At 44.0% G+C, this 23,655-nt stretch overlaps 1 long non-coding RNA gene across 1 annotated transcript; it reads left to right on the top strand.

Moving 5' to 3' along the window:
• Positions 1-1,620: 1,620 nt before the first annotated feature.
• LOC116975733 lies at positions 1,621-17,781 on the top strand. The gene is made up of 3 exons (XR_004412729.1): positions 1,621-1,713; positions 7,844-7,847; positions 17,771-17,781. It is a non-coding gene; the product is annotated as an uncharacterized LOC116975733 (long non-coding RNA).
• Positions 17,782-23,655: the final 5,874 nt, after the last annotated feature.

Below are 23,655 nucleotides of genomic sequence, written 5' to 3'. Positions count from 1 at the left end.
TTTTGAGCTGCCTCAGAAGTTCTTTCTATTGATGTGCATGGTCTATACATCATGATCAGTGCATTAGACCCATGATGGTTTTCTGAGCATAAGTATCTTCTCAGCAATCAGGAGCATGAAGAGATCACCAGGGTCCACGTCTGCCTCTGAGAGGGGTTGAGAAACAGTGCAACAGAATATTAAATGGTAGACTTCATTGAAGTCCAATGTGCTAAAACTTAATGATCCAATGATACACCAGCACATTAACATCAGAGCAGCAGAATTAATCATAATGTACGTTTTGTGGTTAGATTAATAATTCAACTCCAGGGCAGCACGGTGGCGCAGCGGTAGAGTTGCTACCTTACAGCGCTTGCAGCGCCGGAGACCCGGGTTCAATCCTGACTGCAGGTGCTGTCTGTACGGAGTTTGTACGTTCTCCCCGGGACCGCGTGGGTTTTCTCCGAGATCTCTGGTTTCCTCCCACACTCCAAAGACATACAGGAATGTAGGTTAATTGACTTGGTATAAATGAAAATTGTCTAGTGTGTGTAGGAAAGTGTTAATATATGGGGATCGCTGGTCGGCGTGGACTCGGAGGGCCGAAGGGCCTGTTTCCGCGCTGTATCTCTCTCTAAATCTCTAAAACTATGAACTAAAACAAATGATGATACCGACTTATTTGTATTAACTAAGCATATCTTTAGTGTTGTGCAAAGCCACAGTTAAAGTTAGCAAGGTTCCACAGACCTTGAATTGTACAGAATTAGTTTCAGTTTAATTTTAATAAGGAAACGGTAATACCTGCATACTGAATGTGAATGTAAAGCAGTCATGATCTGAAGCAAAGCATTGAAATAAACGCGCTGAGATCCTTGGTCATTGACAACAAAGCAAAGAGGAGCTGAATACAACTAAGCATCTTTGCACAAAATGTTAGAGTAACTTAGCGGGAGTTAGTTACTCCAGCATTTTGTGTCTATCTTCGATGTAAACCAGCATCTGCAGTTCCTTGCTACACATGCGTTTCTTTACAGCCTATCGCATTACACAAATGCTTAGATAAACGCAATGGCTAAGCTATAGAAACATAGAAACATAGAAATAGGTGCAGGAGGAGGCCATTTTGCTCTTTGAGCCAGCACCGCCATTCATTGTGATCATGGATGATCATCCACAATCAGTAACCCGTGCCTGCCTTCTCCCCATATCCCTTGATTCCACTAGCCCCTGGAGCTCTATCTAACTCTCTTTTAAATTCATCCAGTGGATTTGGCCTCCACTGCCTTCTGTGGCAGAGAATTCCACAAATTCACAACTCTGGGTGAAATTATTTTTTCTCATCTCAGTTTTAAATGGCCTTCCCTTTATTCTTAGACAGTGGCACCTGGTTCTGGACTCGCCCAACATTGGGAACATTTTTCCTGCATCTAGCTTGTCCAGTCCTTTTATAATTTTATACATTTCTATAAGATACCCTCTCATCCTTGTAAATTCAAGTGAATACAAGCCCACTCTTTCCAATCTTTCCTCATATAACAGTCCCGCCATCCCGGGGATTAATTGTGTCCTTCAAAATTCGATACATTGAACACATTCATTTGGGATTTGCAAAATTTCAGGTAAAAGTGACCGATTCGGGAACTCCAAGTGGCGGAGTGTGTGTTCCGATCCATCCTGACGTCGGAGTTCTGATCATCCCGGCGAGAGGGCCTGTACATCGGGCCATCCGTAGTGGTGACTGTGGAGGGTTCAAGGCCCCGACCATGGGTGAACAAAGGAGTTATTGCCTTCCATCACAGTGAGGAACGTTGATTCCACTGTGGTGGATGTTCATGTTAAACTCTAATGTGTATTGTGTTATTTTTATTCGTATGGCTGTATGGCAACTCGAATATAACTGTACCAATTGGTGCATGTGACAATAAATGTGAACTTGAACTTGAAAGGATAAACTATGAACACTCTGCAGCATCTATCTCCTTTGATAATCTGGTCGAAGAGAACGTTCAGCAACAGACTGGTTCCACCAAGATGCAGTACAGAAAACCACAGGAGATCCTTCTTCCCTGTGGCTATCAAACTGTACAACTCCTCCCCCTTCTGTCGTGGGGTAGACTGAGACTGACTCCCCCCCTCCCCTCCCCAATCTTTGCACATCCCCAAATCCTTTCCACCCATCCCCTGTAATTTCATGTTTCATGTATTTTGTGTTCTTGTGTTTTCTATGACTGGTGGCTGATCAATTTCCCTGCTGGGATAAATAAAGTTATATCGTATCGTACCGTGAAATGGTATTGTTATTCAAAATAAAGTTGAGTGCATGGCGGTAAAGAAAAAATACCTCAGTTGGACATATAGTATGGGGAAATTGTGACTCTCAAGGGAAAATGTTAGGTGAGATGGTAAAATTGAAAAAGTTTCAATCCACCTCAATTTGCTCCTTCTCCTTCTCCCCACCAGATCACCTCCTCTCCCGTACTATTAAATGACCGCAGGTTATAGCCAGATAACCAAATTGCTCCTGTGGTCATGCTTTCAATATTATGGCGATTTCCACTGAATTAATAAATTTTCCCGGTTTAACCATGTGCAAGCAAGCATCAGGAAACCAGGCAACGAAAGACAGGCAAGAGGCACCATGTGATATACAACAAAGAGAGCACAAAATGCTGGAGTAACTCAGCGGGTCAGGCAGCATCTCTGGATAGAAGGAAGTGGAGACGTTTTGGGTCGATACCCTTCTTCAGACTGAGAGTCAGTGGAGAGGGGAAGCTAGAAGTTTGAAAAGGTACTGAACAAATCAGAGCTGACACCAATGGCCAAGGAGCCCACACTGGTCCATTGTCAGCTGTGGAGAAGGTGTTAATGAAGGGATACAAACAGTGAAACTAGCAGGGTGACTTGAGTGGGGGAGGGATGGAGAGAGAGGGAATATAAGGGTTACTTGAAATGAGAGAAATCAATAATCATGAATGAATGAATGAATAAGTTTATTGGCCAACTATTCACATACAAGGAATTTGCCTTGGTGCTCCGCCCACAAGTGACAACATGACATACAGTGACAGTTAAGAATGATACATAAAACATTAAACATTAAACATACCGCTGGGGTGTAAGCTGCCCAAGCGAAGTATGAGGTGCTGTGGCCTGTGGCCTCATTCAAACAGTGGGGGAGGCCCTAGGCAGAAAGGACAGGATGGGAATGAGAGGGGGAGTTAAAGTGTTTAGCAACTGGGAGATCACACAGGCCTAGGCGGACTGAGTGGAGGTGTTCCACAATGATCAACCAGTCTGCGTTTGATCTCGCCGATATGTAAGAGCCGACATTGATAACAAGGGATACACTGTAGATGAGGTTGGAGGAGGTGCAAGGGGACCTCTGCCTCACCTGAATGGGCTGTTGGGATCCTGCTAGTGGACAAGAAGGAACTGAGCTGTTCACTGCCACCCCTCCCCTTTAACCGTGTTACTGGATTTTCCAGGTGTGACCATTCACCGCCAGGCTGCAACTGCAAGATGTAAATCAAAATTCAAACTAGGCGAAGGACCAGAATTTTAAATCAAATACATAATATCTGGATGAATTACTCAGAGAAAGGTAGTAATCTTTAACCAACCACTAATTTTCAGAGTCAAGACTGCTAACCTATGCCCCATAGACCCAGTGGAATCAAGCCGGCACAGACTGGATCATAGAAACATTGAAACATAGACAATAGGTGCTGGAGTAGGCCATTCGGGCCTTTGAGCCAGCACCACCATTCAATATGATCATGGGTGATCATCCAAAATCAGTACCCTGTTCCTGCTTTCTCCCCATAATCCCTTGATTCCGTTAGCCCTAAAAGCAAAATCTAACTATCTCTTGAAAACATCCAGTGAATTGGCCTCCACTGCCTTCTGTGGCAGAGAATTCCACAGATTCACAACTCTCTGGGTTACAAAGTCTTTCCTCATAGACAATAGACAATAGGTGCAGGAGTAGGCCATTTGGCCCTTCGAGCCAGCACCGCCATTCAATGTGATCAGAGTTGATCATCCCCAATCAGTACCCCGTTCCTGCCTTCTCCCCATATCCCCTGACTCTGCTATTTTTAAGAGCCCTATCTAACTCTCTCTTGAAAGCATCCAGAGAACCTGCCTCCAGCGAATTCCACAGACTCACCACTCTCTGTGAGAAAAAGTGTTTCCTCGTCTCCGTTCTAAATGGCTTACTCCTTATTCTTAAACTGTGGCCCCTGGTTCTGGACTCCCCCAACATTGGGAACATGTTTCCTGCCTCTAGCGTGTCCAAGCCCTTAACAATCTTATATGTTTCAATGAGAATCCTCTCATCCTTCTAAACTCCAGAGTGTACAAGCCCAGCTGCTCATCTCAGTCCTAAATGGCCTACCCCTTATTCTTAAATTGTGACTCCTGGTTCTGGACTCTCCTAACATCGGGAACATTTTTCCTGCATCCAGCCTGTCCAATCCCTTAATAATTTTATATGTTTCTATATGATCCCCTATCACCTTTCTAAATACTAGTGAATATAAGCCCAGTCAATGCAATTATCTTGTTAAATTGGTAAGCTTTACCCCCAGCAGGCAGTTCTGCAGAGTATTGACACATTGGAGGCCCTGAACAGAATATTGTTGCAATTGTTAATTTAAAGCATGCTTCTCTTATTCTGTAATATTCCAGCATTTAACATGCCATCTGATATGGAAAAGCTACATCATCTGTGGCCCATGAAATTCCGGGTCCCTTTATGCATGATTCTCCAGTGCTGTGTTAATTGCCCTTCTGCAGATAGACCATCAGCTGGATCTGTCATAGATGCACTGATTACAGACATGGCCCATATGGCTGAGTGGGCATGCAAAGAGTGTGCTTCTACTGACATTGAGTTCAAGGACACAATATCGTACATACTCTAAAGCTGAGATTGATCCATCTGGAACAGAAGGACATAGGTTACGATAGGGGCTAAAAGAGCAACAGTAAATCTGTGTTCTAAATTAAAACATGTTTTAGCATAATAGGAATCTAATGTCTACTGATGGACCAGTCAATTAATAAAACCGCCTTGTGTTTTGAGGTCATTTGATGTCCGTGGCAACAGTTTAAATAAATTACTCTCCATATGTCCAGAGTAATAATGTTGGATAGGTTTCCTAACCCTTTTGTTAATAAACTGCAATATGGAACATGCTCCACTAATAGCCAAACAAATATAATATTTAATTTGCTAACAATTTTAAATGGATACTATTTGTGTTTCTTTTCTTTTAAGTTACCTCCAAGCACAATGTTGGCAATAACAGTTAAAACAAAATGTTTGGGATGGGGAGGCAACAAAATTCATCGTGACGTTTCGGGACGAGACCCTTCTTCAGACCTGACCCGAAAGGTCACCCATTCCTTCTCCCCAGAGATGCTGCTTGCCCCGCTGAGGTACTCCAGGTTTTTGTGTCTACCTTCGGTTTAAACCAGCATCTGCAGTTCGTTCCAAAATTCATCATGAACCGGGATGAAACTGTTGACATTTTGTTGATCTTCAGCAGATCAAGGCAGAATGGGAGGGATGTGAGCTTCAGCGGATCAAGGCAGAATGGGAGGAAAATTCCTTGTAACTTCTCTACTTCCAAGGAGACTGCTTCACTGAATGTGCAGGAAAGCTCTAATCACACCACCTTTCCACTGGAGAGGGAATAGTTCTGAGTAATCACCTGACCAACATTTCATTAAATAAACACTTCCCCCTAGATGTACATTCCTTAACTGCTGTCAGAGTGTTTAGTCACTAACCTATTTATAGTTTATATTATAGTGTAATCAGTTCTTCCCATTCTTCAGAATATTTCCACATCATTGTATGATCTTTGAGAGCTTAATATGAGGCAAAATAAGATAGTGAGTGGTTCACAGAGAATGGCTTTTATATACAGTAGTTTTCTTTTAATGAGTGAGTCATAAACAATGTGTTAAATAAGAAGGACTATCATGTCAAAGAGCGCTATAATGCCAGTTACAGTAATAAAGTTTTTCATGGCTGGTTAACTTAAATGTGCTCAGAAATGTAAATAGTGCTTATATATCAACTGCTAATATAAATACAGCACCTGATCCATAAAAAATGCATTTGAATCCATGATGCGCTTTAATGGGCCCTTTAAAAGTCGATAAAATACTTTGTGAAACTCTTTATGTTTGTGCACATGAAGCACATCTCGGCTGCTGCCTCCAACTGCCCCTGAATTACAGGACAGTGCAATTCAAAGGGGACTTTAGCAAATACTTTATGTACTTGCAGGAACAACTCCAATAACTTTGAGGAGTTATGTTGCATTACACCTCCCAACTTTCCCTATCATTCAACAGTAACAGAAGTTGAATTCTATTCCTAAGCAGACACAGACTGCTCCATAGCTCCCTGGAGCTCCATAGCTCCATAGACTGCTCCATAGCTCCTTGGAGCTCCATAGCTCCATAGACTGCTCCATAGCTCCTTGGAGCTCCATAGCTCCATAGACTGCTCCATAGTTCCTTAGAGCTCCATAGCTCCATAGACTTCTCCATAGCTCCTTGGAGCTCCATAACTCCATAGACTGCTCCATAGTTCCTTAGAGCTCCATAGCTCCATAGACTTCTGCATAGCTCCTTGGAGCTCCATAACTCCATAGACTGCTCCATAGCTCCATAGACTGTTCCACAGCTCCTTGGACTGCTCCATCGCTCCTTGGAACTCCATAGCTCCATAGACTGCTTGATAGCTCATTGGAGCTCCATAGCTCATTAGACTGCTCCATAGCTCCTTGGAACTCCATAGCTCCATAGACTGTTTGATAGCTTCTTGGAGCTCCATAGCTCCTTGGACTGCTCCATAGCTCATTGGGCTGCTCCATAGCTCCATAGACAGCTCCATAGCTCTAGGAAGACATTATTTTTTCCATGGATACTTGGAAAGCTCAGTTTCCCCAGAGCATTCTTTTAATTCAGAGCAAGAGAAATGTTGCAAAAACATGACATCATATGGTTTGGGAAACCTTGGCCAAATAAACAGAAATGGTAAAACAATGCAACGGTTCAATGGAGAGAAAAAAAATCACATTTGTACCACTTTGTACAACACCTTATCGTAGGTTCTTATCATAGGGAGCCATGTTTTTCCTCCACAATTGCACCAAGATATAATTGGGACAAAGAGCAAATGTCCTCTGTTGATGTGGACAAGCAATATTTTAGAGGTGCTGATATTGTGCATGCTGCCATCCAAAGCAGTGATGTCATGCTTCTAGCTGCCACCAAGTGGATGTTGATGAATTAAGTGAAAATCAGCTCAATTTATTGAAAATAATGTTAACTTGGGAGAGATGCTGCCTGAACCACGGAGTTACTCCAGCTTTCTGTCTATCATCAGTGTAATCTGCAGTTCCTTCCTGCATAAAGGGCGGCACGGTGGCGCAGCGGTAGAGTTGCTTTCTCACAGCACTAGAGACCTGGGTTCGATCCTAACTACGGGTGCTGTCTGTATGGAGTTTGTACGTTCTCCCCATGACCTTTGTAGGTTTGCTCCGGGACCTCTGGTTCCCTCCCACATTCCAAAGACATATAGGTTTGTACGTTAATTGGCTTGGTATAATCATAAATAGTTCCTGGTATGTGTAGGATAGTGATCATGTGCGGGGAACGTTGGTTGGCGCAGACTCGGTGGGCCGAATGGTCTGTTTCCGCGCTATATCTCTAAAGTAAACTAAACTAAACTATTAGTTGTTGTTCTGACTTGGGCACAGGTGTAAATGAGAATATAAAGCATGTCCATCCTAAACATTATGAGTACAGATTGAAGTGCCTTCAAAACCAGTCACAGAGCAGTTGCGTCCAAGCATTTACCAAGGGAAAGATTATAAACAAAGCTACGGCTAATGCTTTCATGTTAACATTACTCTCATGCTTAAGTGAAGTTCCTTTAGTATTCCCCTTTGTAAATGTGTAAGAAGGAACTGCAGATGCTGGTTTAAACCGAAGATAGACACAAAAAGCTGGAGTAACTCAGCGGGACAGGCAGCATCTCTGGAGAGAAGGAATGGGTGACGTTTCAGGTTGAGACTCTTCTTCAGACTGGTCTAAATAGTCTATGGTTTGTTCTTCAAGTTATCAGTTTAGTTTGTTGTCTAATCACAATTTCTATTTAAAAAAATTGGAAAAATACAATCGCTAACTTAAATGTTAACACTGAATGTTCGGCTAAAACCTCATCCCATGGGATGCAATGTGGTAACTCATAGAATCTACAAGCTGGAATAGGATTCAGTCCAGACATACAATATGGCAGTACACTGCCTAATGTTCCAGATGATATGTCTCTTTAACTAGCATCCCAGACAGGCACTGCATGTGGTCTATCTGAGGGCTGCAGCATACTTTGAGGCTGAGGATTCAATACTTATTTCTGGTTGTTCTAATGGGCCAGTCCCCCCCCCCCCCCCCACTTGCCCTGTCCGCCTGCATAACTAGCTGGTGAAGGAAGCGATGTGTGTAGGTGTGTATGTATCCCACTCTGACAGTCGCCGTTCCAGTTGCCGATTTTTCAGCGACCTGCTGCGACTTGACAGGTCGCCTAAAAAATCACCTAAGTGGGACAGGCCCATTAGAAGGATCTTGCTCATGAAATGGATGGCCTTGTGTATGATTCCAGCCCTGTAGGCTTTAAATACCCTTACCACCATTCAGAGTACAGTTGTTCTTCATCTTGCCAGAAAACCTTGGAAAGGACGTAGACAGCTACAGAGTTTGGAAACTGGCTCCCATGAAGAAATTTCCTGCTAGACTCTGGAGAGAATGCAATGGAAAATCAACCCCTTGATATGACTCAGAAAGAAGGAACTGCAGTTGCTGGTGTACAGAAAAAGTCACAAAGTGCTGGAACAAAGGTCTTGCAACATCTCTGAAGAACCTGGACTGTTTCATATCAGGACCCTTCTTCAGTCTGGTCATGGGTCCCTACGTCACCTATCCATGTTCTCAAGAGATGCTGCCTGACCTGCTGAGATACGCCAGCACTCTGCGCCTTTTATTTTCCTTAATATGACTTTTGCCATCCCCTTCTTCCCCTGTGTAAGAATTGATTCCAGCCAGGGTATTGTTCTAGAGATTCCACCAGTGCAGCATCAATGCTGGTTGAGTTATAGTTCTACACATTTCTGCAGTCTGTCAGTAGCACACATCAATGGATATTCTTTACTGGTCATTGGGACAGAATGTCCTGCTGTGTTGGTGGAGCGGAAGGAAGGAAATATGTGCATTAGCCTTGCCTAGCCTGCTGCTGCCCATACCTATCATTGCAACAGGACTACTGCCTTTTAAAATATTGTATACCTTTACAAATATCTACATCCAGAAACTATGTGTGGTTTAAATTGGTACAGATAAGAGTGAATAAATATTTGGCAGAACAGGCTTTCCAAGAAATAGTTTCAATCACACCATGATTAGTAATTGCCTTGCTGTTCCTTAGCCTAGAAATGGTCGATTGCACTTTTTTGCTTTTATATAAATCATGGAAATTATAGCAGAGGGTGTTTGCTTGGTTTATTTAGATTACGCAGACTTTCGTGATCTTATTCCATTTCCTTCTTTTCTCCCACATATCCTTGTATTTTTTTTCTTTGCAAAAAGTATCCAATCCCTTTCCAAATAGTCTCCCTCACGATCACCACACCAACATTTGTAGTCAAGCATTGTATATTCTACTAACCTTCTCGGTGGGAAAGACAGACTTCTGTTCCCACCTTTGATTTGTTCTGCCTTTTGCCTACCCCCGCCCCCCCCCCCCCCCCACATGTTCCCCTCTACTTTCAGTCTGACGAAGTGTTCCAACACAAAACGCCACCCATCCTTTTTCGCCAGAGATGCTGCCTGACTGGCTGAGTTACTCAAGCGAGTTACTCTATCGACAGTACAGACCCAGCATCGGCAGTTCCTTCCCACGCCTTTTATGCCAATTGTGGGAAATAATCTTTCACTGTTTGTCTTTCAAAACCTTAAATAATGTTGGAAACCTCCATCAAATTGCTCTCACTTAATCTTGTCCAGTCCACAAAAAAAATGTAAGCTTTTTGATCTTTTGTTCATAGTTGTAATCATCTGTCCTTGAGTAATTATCTGAAACTTTTACATGGTTTGATTATCTCTGTGGAGTTAACATTGACAGACCTGAATCCAGTACAATTGACCCCATAAACACAAAGTTCTGGAGTAACTCAACGTGTCAGACAGCATCCCTGGAGAAAAATGATGGGTGATGTTTCGGGTCAGAACCCTTCTTCAGTCTGCCGTTCCGACAGAAGTTTGACCCAAGTTGTCCTTTTTCTCCAGAGAAGAGGTGGTGCACGTGTTCGGCAAAATGAGCGCCAAGTCTACGCTTGGTGTCGCTGACGAAAAGGAGGCTACATCGGAAACACCAGAAGCAGCAGTTGTGGTTAGAGGAGGTGCACGTGAACCTCTGTCTCTTCTAGAAAGAGTGCTGGTGTCGCTGGATGGATGTGAGTGAGGAGTTATAGGGACAGGTGTTAAAACTCCTGCAGTTGCCTGGGGAGGGGGGTGTTTTGGGTGGGAAGGGATGAATGAACCACAGAGTTGTTGATGGCGGAAAGGGCTGGAGATGTGAAGATGTGACTGGTGGTGGGAACACGTTGAAGGTGGGGAGGAATCCACGTTTACTAAAGATGGAGGACATCTTGGACATCCTAGAATGGAAAACGTCATCTTGGGAGCAGATGTGGTGGAGAGTGAGAAGTTGAGAGTAGGGGATAGTGTCTTTGGAAGAGGCATACGGGAGGAGGTGTAGTGAGGTTGACTGTGGAAGTCGCTGGGTTTGTAGCAGACGTCAGCCGATAGCTTGTCCCCTGCATTAGAGACAGAGAGGTCAAGAAAGGAGAGAGCCTGGACTACCTCTTCTATTGCTCCCACTGTGGCCTCCTTTACATCAGCGAGACAAAACATAGGCTCGGTGACCATTTTGCCAAACACCTGTGCTCGGTCCGCCAGGGGCAATCTCCTTGTATTAAACATTTTAACTCCCATTCCTATTCCCAGACTAAACTTTCTGTCCTGAACTGCCTCCCTCTACCAGAGTGAGGCCACAGACAAATTGGAGTAACAGCATCTCAAATCCCAGTTGGGTAGCTTACAACCCAATGGTATGAACATTGGATTCTCCAAATTTACATAATTAACCTACTAACCACACCCCCTCTCCCATCCCCTCCCCCCCCCCCCCCCCCCCCATCCCTTCGCTTTGCCCTACCTGGAAATGGGCGTCATTTCTCCCCCCCCCCCCCTTCCATCTATATTCCTTCCTCTGGCTTCACAAATCGCACCTCTTCTATCCTTATGTCACACATTTTACCCTTTCATCCCTGGACTTTGTGCAACCATCTGTCTATGAAAACCCCCTTCTCACCTGTCTGAAGAAGGGTCTGGACCCGAAACGTCGCCCATTCCTTCTCTCCTGAGATGCTGCCTGTCCCGCTGTGTTACTCCAGCATTTTGTGTCTACCCCTTCCTCACCTATCACTCACCAGGCTTCATCCTGCCATTCCTCTCTTCCAGCTTTCCAGCTCACCCATCACAATCAGTCTGAAGAAGGATACTGACCTGAAACATAAAAACACATAGAAACACAGAAAATAGCCATTCGGCTCTTTGAGCCAGCACCGCCATTCGATAGGGCGGTCATGGTGGCGCAGCGGTAGAGTTGCCTTACAGCAAAATGCAGCGCCAGAGACCCGGGTTCGATCCCGACTACGGGAGCTGTCTGTATGGAGTTTGTACGTTCTCCCCGTGATATGCGTGGGTTTTCTCCGAGATCTTCGGTTTCCTCCCACGCTCCAAAGACGTACAGGTTTGAAGGTTAATTGGCTTGATAAAAATGTAAAATTGTCCACGTTGGCGATATCCACAGAACTGCCCTGCCGACTACAGAATTCCGAAGGTTCAGAAGGTTCAAGATGATCATGGCTGATCATCCAAAATCAGAACCCCCTTCCTGATTCTCCCCATATCCCTTGATTCCGTTAGCCATAAGCGCTATATCTAACTCTCTCTTGAATACATCCAGAGAATTGGCCTCCATGTCCTTCTGTGGCAGAGAATTCCACAGATTCACAACTCTCTGGATGAAAAAGTTTTTCCTCATCTCAGTCCTAAATGGCCTGCCTACCCCTTATTCTTAAACTGTGATCCCTGGTTCTGGACTCCCCCAACAACGGAATGTTTTTGCCTGCATCTAGCCTGTCCAATCCTTTAAGATTTTTATATGTTTGTATGAATCCCTCTCATCCTTCTGAATTCCAGTGAATATAATCCCAGTATATGACAACATTTCCGGATGCCAAATTACACCCCATGTCAATTATGGACATTGTTATTGCAACTTATCATATTCATGCTATGACAATGAAACATCAACTCTGCTTCTCTTCCCACAAGTGTGGCCTGACCCTTCAGTATATTTTCAGCATTTTCTATTTCTACTTTAGCGCTGTTGGTTATCCTGGTTGTTACGACTCCCGAATGCAAGTACTTCAGAGCCGCGTAACACAAGTCAAAAACCAGGTTCAGGTTCAAAAACAGTTTTAATTATTCACTGGAACACAAAACTCAAACCTGATATAAACAACCCAGTCAGGGATATGGATAAACCGACAAACAATTTAACAATGCTCCAGCCAGCCACACCATGGGCCGTCGAACCGGAGATTCCAAAACCTGCCCAAAGAGATACAACCCTGAAACCAAAATACACGAAAACTCTAAGGTCAGCCCTTATCCGTCCCAATACAATATCTGATAACAAGGAATGGTGAAAATACACAAAGTTCTATGCCATGTGGTCAGGCTGCCTCGGCCCCCACCAACAGACTGCTTATCAGTCAGAGTCCACGACGAAGAGAAAGAATTCTGGGAAGCTCTGGTCTTTATACTTCAGATGAGTCACCCGTCACCTGACGCAGCTGGGCCAATCGGGTACAGGAGCCTTTAACCCCTCGATTCCAGACTCACAGCCACGAGGCCTGTACTTGGGATAGAAACAGAGAAGTAAGTACATAGCATTCACCAGGGGGGGGAAAGTGCCTAACACCCCCACCCAAAGATACTGAATAAGTTTCTGAAAATGAACTAAAAAAAACACCACCAAATTTCAGCAACTATTCAGTAACACAGACATCACTGGCGCGACAATGCATAAGCCAATACATCATCCTTGCCACGGATATGCCAGTCAAATGAGACAACCGCAAGGGAAGCGTCTCCAAAGCCTCAGAGTTACTCAGCTTTCCCTGCGTTACTGCCACAGACAACCGTGCCTCCCCCACATCACCACCCGTGTCAGGGGGCAGCACCACTGCAGCCAAAACAAGCTTAGAAGGACTTAGCTCCGACCCATCAACCTCCACAGGCTCCTTCCTGTCGAACCAGTCCTTCATCCTAGACTGAGCAGAGGCAAGATTACCCATTGCCAGTTCGCATGCCCTCCTCAGTCTAGAGCGAAAAGTACAGACGTGGTCTAAAATACTACGTTTTGTATCCTCCTGCAACCATTTCTCCTTCAGGACCCTCAACGGACCACGTACAGTATGCGCGAACACCAGGTCAGCAGGACTGAACCCTAAAGACTCCTGCACGACCTCACGCACCGCAAACATAACTAGATGAACCCCCTCATCCCAGTCTTTTTCAAACTCCAGGCAGTAAGTCCTCAACATAGATTTCAAAGTCTGGTGAAACCTCTCGAGAGCTCCCTGGCTCTCAGGATGATACGCACTGGAGTAACAATGCTTAATATCTAACTTGTTGCCCACTCTTGTCCGAGGTAGAGGGCCCACACAATCAACTAGAATCCGCTCAAACGGCTCACCGACCACAGGGATTGGATATAAAGGCGCAGGAACAATCGATTGGTTCGGCTTTCCTGCCACCTGGCAAATGTGACAACACCTGCAGTGCTGTTTCACGTCCTTTTTCAACCCTGGCCAAAAAAAATTCCGTAAGATGCGGTCATACGTCTTATTGACCCCCAAATGTCCACCCAGAGGACCATCATGAGCCAAACAGAGTATCTCGTCCCTATACCGACGAGGCATCACAATCTGATCAACCACGCTCCAATCATCATGCCCAGATATATCCAAGGGAGACCACTTTCGCATCAGTAAGCCATCCCTTAGAAAATACCCTTTTGCTGTGGAACCCATATCCCCCTCAGGCACTGCGCAGTCGCACAGATCAGATAAACCTGGATCACTCTTTTGCTCCTCAACCAGCCGGTCACGTGACAGTGACACCGGCACATTTCCAGACACTATCCCATCTTGAGATGGAGAAACACCCTTCACAACACAGGATCTATCATCCTGATCCCCAAAAATGCTCTCACTCAGGTCCACCACATCCTCAAACTTCGCCTGGCTCTTAGCCATAGCCCTCGTGACAGCACAAGCTGTGAAGACCTTTGGATGCTGCATAGCCAATCTATCAGGACTCTGCACCATCGGAACAGCCGTCACCTCAGGAGTGACTAAAACTCTACCTCCTGCCAAGTCATTCCCCAAAATCACAGAAACTCCCCCAACGGGAAAACACGGCCGTAACCCAACAGTTACCCGGCCTGAAACCAACTCGGACTCGAGACGCACGGTATGCAAAGGCACTACCATGTCATCCATCCCGAATCCTACCACTGGGACACTTGACCCAACCGATGATTCCCCAGAAAACGGCAGTACACCATCCAATATAAAGGACTGAGTAGCACCAGTATCACGCAAGATGGATACTGGAACTCTATCACCCCCATCCTCTAGAGAAACAAAACCATTCATGATGAACGCAGAATAATTCCTACACTCATCAGACTCAGGCACCTCAGGTACGTCAGGTGCCTTCTGTGCACCCACCAAAGCCACAGGCTTTGCATTTTTCTGCTTCAGAACGGGACACGACTTTAACATGTGCCCTCTCCTTCTACAATAGTAGCACACAGGACCTTCATCAGTCCTTACATTTCCGTCAACCTTATCAGCTCGGACATCCCCCTGTATCAACGTGCTGCCATTTGCAGGCACAGAAACAGCTTTGACACTGCCACCGGCGACACCACCACGATCAACCGGCCGTGCACCAAAACTATTGGATCGCCCAACAAAATCAGATTTATGAGTCAATACATACTCATCTGCCAATACCGCAGCCTTAGACACCTCATTCACCTTCTGCTCATTAAGGTAAGTAGTAACCCTCTCAGGGAGACAGTTCTTAAAGTCTTCCATAATTATCAAGGCCCGCAGTAGCTCAAAATCCTTCACTCCTTGAGAAGCGCACCACCTGTCAAAAAGTGCCTCCTTCTCCCTAGCAAACTCCACATAAGTCTGACTATCAAACTTCCTAAAGCGCCGGAACTTCTGCCGGTACGCCTCTGGAACTAATTCATAAGCCCTTAGTACCGTAGACTTCACACACTCATAGTCCAGACTGCTTTCAACAGATAAAGACGAGTACACCTCCCGTGCTTTACCCACAAAGACACACTGCAATAGCAAGGTCCACACGTCCCTAGGCCACTTCAAGTACAAAGCCACCCGTTCAAACACTGTGAAATACTTGTCCACATCCTCCTCACGAAATGGGGGAACCAGGCGGATGTTCTTGCTCATATCAAACTCCCGTTCCCTAGAAGAAACCCGGGAATTATCTATTTCTTTTTCCCGCAGCCGAAATTCAGCCCTTTTGGTTTCCTCCTCAAGCTCAAGCCGTTTCATTTCAAGAACATGCATGAGCTCTTTCTCTTTTAACAAAGAGGCAATTCTCTGTGACTCAAGCTCCATCTCCTTCAGTTTAATGATGGCTCCCATGTTCTGAACTGGCTGAACAGAAGGTGGGGGACTGTCTGCACCACCAGGCAAAACCCCAGCCTCCACCAACGCAGCCCACAACTCCGATTTAATGGAGTGTTTCTTTGAATGTTTGTCAATAGTCACGGCATAGTTCTCAGCCAGCAAAATCAAATGCTCCTTCGTACATCTATCAAACAACTCCCGACTAGGAGCCTCAACAAATTCTTTCACCTTAAATTCCATTTTCTAATGTAGCACCAAACCACCAGCTAAAACTTGGGCCTTAATGCTACCACAAACAGGGAAGAAAAAATTCCCTCTCAACACACAGACTTCCTCAGTCCAGAAGCCTACCAAAAATACCCCCTAAAAACGTCTAGGGTCCTCAAAACTTAGGACGAGCCCCCATTTTGTTACGACTCCCGAATGCAAGTACTTCAGAGCCGCGTAACACAAGTCAAAAACCAGGTTCAGGTTCAAAAACAGTTTTAATTATTCACTGGAACACAAAACTCAAACCTGATATAAACAACCCAGTCAGGGATATGGATAAACCGACAAACAATTTAACAATGCTCCAGCCAGCCACACCATGGGCCGTCGAACCGGAGATTCCAAAACCTGCCCAAAGAGATACAACCCTGAAACCAAAATACACGAAAACTCTAAGGTCAGCCCTTATCCGTCCCAATACAATATCTGATAACAAGGAATGGTGAAAATACACAAAGTTCTATGCCATGTGGTCAGGCTGCCTCGGCCCCCACCAACAGACTGCTTATCAGTCAGAGTCCACGACGAAGAGAAGAGAATCCTGGGAAGCTCTGGTCTTTATACTTCAGATGAGTCACCCGTCACCTGACGCAGCTGGGCCAATCGGGTACAGGAGCCTTTAACCCCTCGATTCCAGACTCACAGCCACGAGGCCTGTACTTGGGATAGAAACAGAGAAGTAAGTACATAGCATTCACCAGGGGGGAAAGTGCCTAACACTGGTCAATCCCATACATCGAACATCAATCCCACGTCTGGACCGAAGAAGGGTCTCGACCCGAAACATCACCCATTCCATGTCTCCAGAGATGATGCTTGTCTCGCCGAGTTACTCCAGCTTTTTGTGTCTATCTTCTGAACTATCAACACCATCCACAAACACCAAGCCTGCACACCTACTACCAGGGATAAAACTCAATACCTACCAATACAAATCCTCTCTTTGTCCACAAACTCCGCACCCTGGCCTCACCAGATTGCCTTTATGTACTCAACAGTGGTAGAGTGCAAATAGGAGAACTACAAGGTCTGACTGGTGGCACAACATGATTGAATTACTCAATTTAAAAAAAAATTATCAAAAATAATTAATTTTATTACGATCACGATAGATAACAAAACCATGGTAACACACCCACCACCATAGTACAAAATCACCAAATCAGCTAGACACTAAATTATTTTACAATCCTTACAAATATACAAAAAAACTATTACACAACTATGTCCCTCTCTAGCACAACCCAGGCGTGAGTGAAGGTGTAAAGCATTGAATTACTCAATGGCAGTCCCGTAGAAAAAACATCCATTGCCCCACAAACCAGATGATTAAATGCGACTGATTAATTTATAGGCATCCCGCCTTCCAGTCTGCCCATGCAACATACTGCCCCTGAAACATTCACATGCCTGTGCTTTTGATAACTTGCTAAAAACGAGAAGGGTCTCGCCCCGAATACGTCACCCATTCCTTCTCCCCAGAGATGCTGCCAGTCCCGCTGGGTTACTCCAACATTCTGTGTCTATCTTTGGTGCATAACCAACATCTGCAGTTCCTTCCAACACAAACCCTTTTTAACGTCAGACTTTCTCCCTTATTCCCCTGTCCCACTTAGGCAATATTTTAGGCGACTACAGGCGACTAGGTTGTCGCCTGTATGGTCGTGAGTCGTCTCCTCAGTCGACCAAAGAATCGCAACATTTTACTGGTCGCCGCTGGATTTTGAAATGTTCAAAACTTTTCAACGACAGTTGGCTTGGCGCCAATGAGCGTAGCTTGACTTCTCCTGACATTGGCGCTGTCGTAGGTTGTCACCAGGATGACGTAGGTTGTCGCTGGTGCTGACCGGTGAATTCCATTGGCGACTACCTGCGTCAACCGGCGACAGGTACCGGCGACTGAATTGTCTTACCTTGTTGTAGCTTGTCGCGGGTGGACGAAGGTTGTCATAGATGTGGTCGTAGGTGGACGTCCTAATGGGACGCCGGTTGCAGGTAGCTTGGAGTAGCATGAAGTCGACTAGGTGGTAGGTTGTTGTAGCTTGTCGTAGACATTGTCGTGGGGGGGTCCAGTCACCGTGTTTTCGGCGACTTGCTACGACTATGACAGTCGCCGGCAGTCGCTGATAAAATCGCCTAAGTGGGACAGGCCGTTAACACTGCGCACATCCACTCACCGACATAAAGGTGTTGATACATAGGCTAAAAAATACATATCATTTGCTGTCTATGAAAGTTTGCTCCTCAGCAACCTAATGTCTTAAAATCCTTTCTTCAGTTTGTATCTGTGCGCTGTGCTTTGATATCAGGATTTGAGAAGTAAAAATCTTTTTTTGTGTTAAATGTAAAAAAAAAAAATCAAAGCAACTGATCAGCAAACCTGTTGTTTCCCATATAATCTACAAACAACCTTCCTTAAATAAATTGGTCTATTAAATTCATTATCACTTGAGCAATTTTGTGAGCACTTATTTACGATGCAACGCTGGTGTCTCATGGAAGCTCCTTCTTTTTGCTGTTACTTGATCTGGTTGAGACATGTCAGTATGTGTCATATTGGAAATTTGTAGTTCCATTTGGTACGAATACCTATCATGCACATTAAATAAATCATATCACCATATGCAAATAATTCCATCGGCACTCCATGCCTTTCTAGTTTGATAGATATTTGTTCCCTTTCTCTCCTTCTCAAGGTCTCCAGTGTCCATAAACGGATAAATGGTTTACAGACTTCTGTGACATTGCTGGAACTGATACTCTTGCTACTGGATGCCCAGTCGACGGTATAAACCAAACAATCTTAGCCGCTGCGTTTGAGGACTGTGCGTTTAAACTACTCTTCATGTGTATGGAGGATTGTGGAGCTGCAGCATCAGTGCTGGTAACAACTTAAGGGAGGAGGGTACGTGAACAAGTAATGCTGGAAACTGAAGAAAGAACAGAAAGTGCAAGGAATGCAGAGTGGGTCAATCAGCAGAAAGAGGAAATACAGGGGCTTTCCTGCCTGCAGTTCTTACGATGAAAGTCCTCATAAAACCGTAACCCGTGCCTTCTCTTTCTCCTGTTGATGAACCAACCCACTGTGCATCTGGTATGATTGTGCTGTTTGTTTACTCATCGCAAACCTATACCGAACTTTGATTCTGCGAAGGCACCTTATTTATTATGAAAATAATCGTGCACGTCTTCTGATGTGTATCCCCCATTTTACTTGTTTAACTCTGAAAGTGTTTTCAAAACACAATGGAATAAAATCAATTTCAAATCCTATCACGGCTTTGAGTTTTTATTTTATTTTACTTCAATGTGATTCTTCGAAAAGAATGCGGTGTAGTGTTAAAGCAGTTCTAATCTGTGTGATTGCTCATAGCAGAATCTCTAGTGAAGTTCCCATCAGGAGTATGTTGTAACTATTGATCCATGTGTCTATATTTCTACAGTGGAAAATGATGGTGTTAAAGAAACTGTGCAGAGGTGTAATAAAATGCCCTCAAGTATACAAAGAAATAAAGATTAAAGCCAACCTACTGATCTCCTTTAACCCTTAAAATATCCAATGTGTGGCGTTTTCCACACAAATATACACAGTAACACATTATTGAAATCAATTGGAACAATTATGAGAAACTGAAATACTTTTTGCTTCTCCTCAATCAAATAAAGTATTTTAAGTTTTTTTGAAACTGCGGCATTGTTCAATGGCAATATATCAGAACACGAGAGCTTTTCAACACCAGTGGGAAGGTATTAAAATTTATGCTGGTCATTATGCAGTTCTATTATTTTCTATGATAAATGAGGATATTGATTGGTAACCCACAAGCTAAAAAAACTTTTTGCATTGCAACATGTTAGTGGCTCTCACCATGCAGATCATATGTAATCAATGATGGTTTCCAATATTTTGTTACTAAACACCAGTGGCATCCCCTTTTTCCTGGAACTCCAGATCTACCATTGGATTGCCAACACATCCAAGATGCAGTGCAATGTCAAATTGCTCAATCATGACATACGTTAAAATAGTATCATTCTTAGGTGCGGAAAATATTTTCAGATTCAGTCTGAAGAAGAGTCTTGACCCGAAATGTCACCCATTCCTTCTCTCCAGAGATGCACTCCAGAGTTAACATATTACGAACATTTAACGGCACTGGGCCTGTACTCGCTGGAGTTTAGAAGGATGAGGGGTAACTTAATTGAAACTTACCGATTAGTGAAGGGCTTGGAAAGAATGGATGTGGAGAGGATGTTTCCGCTGGTGGGAGAGTCTAGGCCGAGAGGTCATAGCCTCAGAATTAAAGGACGTTCCTTTAGGAAGGAGATGAGGAGGAACTTCTTTAGTCAGAGGGTGGTGAATCTGTGGAATTCTGCCACAAAAGGCTGTGGAGGCTGTCAGTTGATATTTTTAAGGCAGAGATAGATAGATTCTTGATTAGTGGGGTGTCAAGGGTCATGGGGAGAAGGCAGGGGAATGGGATTGAGAGGGAGAGATAGATCAGCCATGACTGAATGGCGGAGTAGACTAAACGGGCCAAAGAGCCTAATCCTGCTCCTATCACTTATGACCTGATGCTGCCTGTCCTGCTGAGTTAGACAATAGACAATAGGTGCAGGAGTAGGCCATTCGGCCCTTTGAGCAGCACCACCATTCAATGTGATCATGGCTGATCCCCAACCAGTACCCCGTTCCTGCCTTCTCCCCATATCACCTGACTACAGCATTTTGTGTCTCCAGCATGTTATGTTCAAACCAGCATCAGCTGCTCCTTCCAACATATTTTCAGATTATCCCATTAAGGAGAAGGAGCAAAAGAAACGAAACCGTTCATTGCAAAATTATAAGAAGTGACTTTAAAATAATAGGGAGGTGTGGCAGTTCCGAATTATGGACTTCCAGAGGTAAGTTGGCTGTAAAGGCCCACTCAATAATAGAGCAAAGACCAGATGGCACCTGGGGTAAAACAGTATCAGGCAAATGATAAATAAAAAATAATGTTGTACAACCTGTGGACATTGTTAATGTAACTGTTGAACAGCTGGAATTAATTCAACCCACCTACTCATTTTAATATCTGCTGTAGAACATAGGAAAAAAAAATGAGTTCTGAGTAGTTTCTGACAGTGGAGTCTACAAACTTACAAGCAGGTGTCAGGGGTTATGGGGAGATGGCTGGAGGGAGAGATAGATCAGCCATGTTTGAATGGCGGCGTAGACTTGAATGGGCCGAATGGCCTAATTCTACTCCTATTCCTCACGATCCCCATGAGTCGAATCTACCGAAGATCATGTGAATTTTATCTTCCAAAATGTATCGTGATGTTTTCTCCTCCATATGTCGTCCATGTAAACAGGGTTACATAAGGGGTTCTGCTGCTGACTTCTTCTATCAAATCTCTCTTTGCTCTGATCTCAAACATCTTTACAAACACTGAATCGTAGCTCTGGAAGAAAAATATTGGCCGTTTAATCAGTTCCTATCTTCAGCCTAAGAACCAGCTAAAATTGGCATTGGCGTGGCGATCTCAAAGCCAGGAACAATCTTCCAAACTTGTGTGCTAGTATATGAATTAGTTCGAGGGTCAGGCTTCACAATGGCTTAGTGGCTAAATGCACTGCTGTGTTGTAGCTCGCTGAGTTTAAATATGTTGATGTTGAATGGGCTGGGCAGCTGGACATTGTCAGGGAGCTATAATTACTCTCAGCAACCCTGGCCTTGGGAGGAACAACTCTGGGGAGAGTTTTTGTTTGGCATCCTGTGAAAGTGTGGATTTCAGGTGATGGTGAAACAGGGCTCAGCTGTAGCAAGTCCTCCCATGTTAGAACAGCAGCTGCAGGCACCTATAGAGTTATGCTCCAGGTTATTGAACTCAAATATAAACTGGGGGAAAAGACATTCAGCTGAATTTTATTATTTATTCATGTTTCAGTGCCCACACAGTTACATTGTCTCTGTATTTTTTTTTCTCTATTCAGTGGCAGAGAGCAACATTTCACACATCTAAATAAATATTCATGAGGCCATTACCATTACTTTTTGAATCAGTGTGCAGAAATAGCTTCAAAGTGCTACGGTGCAAATAGCCTTTTATGGTATATTTCAAATACTATGGATAGATGGTGGAGCAAGGAATTAAATCCGCAAGAGGAAAAGGTATTACGTCTACTCTAACACCACATGCCACTGGGGTCAGATGTAAGTGTGTGAGAAAGAGATACCTCGGTGCCAAAAGTTCTGTTGCACAGGTCACATTTTCTTACACATTACAGATGTGTAGAACTGCTATTAACATTCTTCCTCCACTTCAGAAGCATTCAATGGACTGAACCCAACCTTGGGTCACAACAATCGTTATATAAATGCAAGTCTTCTTACGTTTTGTGCAATAGAAAAACAAGTCCATTGGAATTGGATCCAATAAAGCTCTGGGCCTTTACCACTAGCAATGGATTAATAATGTTGCTTCAACTCAGTGCCACACCACGTTGACTGTGCAATGGCTAAGTGTGAATTGATGTTGTTCCAGCTTGGACTTTTATTGGACTTAAGTTCGGGCAGCACGGTGCACAGCGGTAGAGTTGCTGCCTTATAGCGCTTGCAGTGCCAGGGATCCGGGTTTGATCCCGAATACGGAGTTTGTACGTTCTGTACGGAGTTTGTACGTTCTCACCGTGATCTGTGTGGATCACTGATGGACAGTGGCGGACTGGCCAGTGTGTCAACTTGCCCGATGGCAAGTGGGCCCCTGATGAAGTGATAGCAAGTGATGGCAAGTGGGCCCCTGTTAAATTATAGCATTGTAGTTGCGGGTGGGCCCCCTTTGTCCCCTGGCAACCAATATTTTTAGACCCAGTCCGCCACTGCTGATGGAAGAAGGTCCTGTTCAACATGACTACATTCTAGTGATTATTGTCTGAGATCTATGTTTTAAAGTCAGCCCCTTCACCCCACTCCTCAAGCTATCGAGCTACCCTGGAAATGCTTGAGTTTCTACTCTCACGATGCTTAGTAAACATTAGTTGTGTTTTAGCATCAGTTTGTTAGATAATTAAAAGCAAAACCTCAGTGGTCTTTACATATTTCATGCAAACTGAAGATTTTCAGAACGCTTATATTTTATGCCTATTTTATTGCTGAATGGGCGATATTTGCATTGCCCCTGAAACAAAGTATTTAGTTTTGGAGATTGGTTAAGAAATTTGAGTTTTAAAGATCATTCTTTCTCAAAATTGAAAATGACTTGACATTTCTTTATAATTGTAATTAGAGAATTGTAAAGTCAGTTTTTGAAAATGAACTGGTGAGTACATAAGGAAAACACAAACACTTTTATAACTATATGGTGGCAATATGAAATGGTTTTATATATGGAACAGATAAACCAATACCATCAAAAATAAAGGAGTGGGCTGTGATGTTTATAAACCTGTACTTGTTTATGAATCTTCAATGATCATGAAGACTTTGATAAATACTGTGGAAATATCTATAATATCTATAAATGTTTG

The sequence above is a fragment of the Amblyraja radiata genome, chromosome 8, assembly GCF_010909765.2.
Source record: "Amblyraja radiata isolate CabotCenter1 chromosome 8, sAmbRad1.1.pri, whole genome shotgun sequence".
In the NCBI taxonomy this organism is placed as follows: domain Eukaryota; kingdom Metazoa; phylum Chordata; class Chondrichthyes; order Rajiformes; family Rajidae; genus Amblyraja; species Amblyraja radiata.
Note: the sequence above shows the minus strand (reverse complement) of the source record. Positions and strands in the feature narration are given on the sequence as shown.